At 36.2% G+C, this 2208-nt stretch overlaps 1 long non-coding RNA gene across 1 annotated transcript; it reads left to right on the top strand.

Annotated features, from left to right (window-relative positions):
* The first annotated feature begins 790 nt into the window (after window positions 1-790).
* Window positions 791-1609, top strand: LOC113501526. Its single transcript, XR_003401293.1, has 2 exons — window positions 791-993; window positions 1080-1609. It is a non-coding gene; the product is annotated as an uncharacterized LOC113501526 (long non-coding RNA).
* Window positions 1610-2208: the final 599 nt, after the last annotated feature.

The raw sequence follows: 2208 nt of genomic DNA, 5'->3' as shown, positions 1-2208 counted from the left end.
TTATAATTAAGATTGTAATTTATGTATGTTTATGATACTGATATAATTTTGTTGCAGTGTTATTTACGAGCTGCAATTTTTAAGCCATCTAATTCGTATAATGTATTCAAATTAATACTAAACAAAGACAGGTTTTTACGCGCTCAGAACAGAAGCAGTTCGTTTAATTTATTCTACCTTTGTGCCTATATTGGGTACCTTCAAGTTTGATAATTGATAATTTTATGGTTCCCAGTAACCACGTCACCAAACGTGAAAGAGCAGGTAGAAATTGTTTTTAAATATGGATAATATAAAAAGAGTTACATTCGTATTTTTAAATAATTTATGTACCTACTTGATAATTGGTATGATATGATGTAATTATTTCGTAATAGAATTGTATTAATCGAGACGAAAGATGTGTTGATGTTCTTTGTACTAATAAAGTATGAGGGTATAAAGTGAAAATGTATAAGTAAGTGATACAATCTAGTAGATAAGACAATACTGAGGTTTTAATACTTGTAAGATTGATTGTATGTCGGAAATTAAAAAAAAATCGTTTAAGTTTAAAAACTTTCAAGTCGGGTGTTCATATTGTATTGTCGCTACATGACGGTAGTCGTAATCGTAGCGTAGTAGAACCTATATAATGTTGAACGTGAAGTGTTCTGAGTTTCGCACATGGATTTTTAATGATGTGCGTATATGTACAATCTGTAGATCGCGGTGTAATGCAGTCAGGTGATTACGAGGTGTCACAGGCCACGTAAACAAGGCGGTGTGGTCAGAGCGCGGCGGCGCGGCGGGCGGCGCGCGGCGGCTTCGGCAGTGCGCGACGTTGACTCACGCGCCCGCTGTCTGCCCGTTGTTTGGCAGTGGCGGCGCGAGCGAGGCGCGCGCCCTCGCCCCGACCTTGCCTCGACACGGATTTATTGATGCGTCACCGCGAGACGCGACGCGACTTACGTGCCGAGTTACGTGCGAGTTTGTACAGCGGAACCGATTCAAGTAACGGTCTACCAATTTATTTCACTAGGATTATCTACACTGTTTAAACGTTGTCGATTATTTGAATTGCGTTATGCTTGTTACAGATGCTATTATTACGACGTTGACAATGGACGCCGCAATTTGTGAGATAATTCATATAATGACAGACGACGATTGTCTTGTTTAAATTGACGTGACCCAGTACGGGATGTTGTCATACATACAATTATTTTATAATACAGTTTCATAAAAAGATTTCTGAAATAAATTATGGTGTGACAGGTTTATGGACAGCTACAAATGACTTTATAGTCTAGAAACAACGATGTTATTTATTAATTCAATGCAATATGCTAATAAGCAATTATTAAGTCAGATGCAGGTTATTATTATTTATATCTATTAACTGTCATAGAAGTTGACATTAAAATAACGAATTTAAAACAAAACCACAACATTAAAATATTTTGGAGGTTTTTAATTCGTATGTAAACACTTATCACATGAGTTGAAGAGGTATGTTAGTAATATGTATAACTAACCTAATGGTAACATATTTTTCTGGTAGGACGTAAGTGCCCTGAAAATGTCATTTTTAGAACTAAATTAAAATTAAGAATGACTATGTCAAGTATCTTTGCTTTTGTCTCTTTGCTCTACATTTTGAACACTGTTACTAACATTTATGTATAAATATGCTGAGGTGGGGGTATGATTACAAATCTAATATCTATCTTATTAACTTTCAAGTCGTCATTTAGGAAATACTTTACTAAAACGTAGAACGTAGTAAATTAGATCAGTTAATTTTGTTTTTAACTACCAAAGTAACTAAAAGTAAAGTAAATGAAAAGTAGTAAAATGCAAGAAATCAATTTTGCAACTGGATTGACGCTCAGAAACCTTGTGCCAAGCAAGTGCGTTTCTTAATTTACCTCAAAAAACTTACATTCAGACATGAACCAAGCTTATTATACGTATGGATGTAAAAGTGGCAAAAGTTAAATATCATTTCGATATTTAAGAATGTATAAGGAAAATAAAAGTTGCTTCGAAACCAGTCCGGGGACATGCGAGGCGTGTCGTGGTCGTTGCAGCAACGGTGCGTTGTGCGCGGTGTCGCGACCCAGGTGTGTTCCACTGTGCACTCCCAGGACAAAAATATATCGTACTTTTTTAAGTTTGGATCTCTCTCTCTCTCCAGCTATGTATTCCACATGGCTGGAAGGGTCA

Source organism: Trichoplusia ni, chromosome 15, assembly GCF_003590095.1.
Source record: "Trichoplusia ni isolate ovarian cell line Hi5 chromosome 15, tn1, whole genome shotgun sequence".
In the NCBI taxonomy this organism is placed as follows: domain Eukaryota; kingdom Metazoa; phylum Arthropoda; class Insecta; order Lepidoptera; family Noctuidae; genus Trichoplusia; species Trichoplusia ni.
This window is presented reverse-complemented; position numbering and strand designations above follow the sequence as displayed.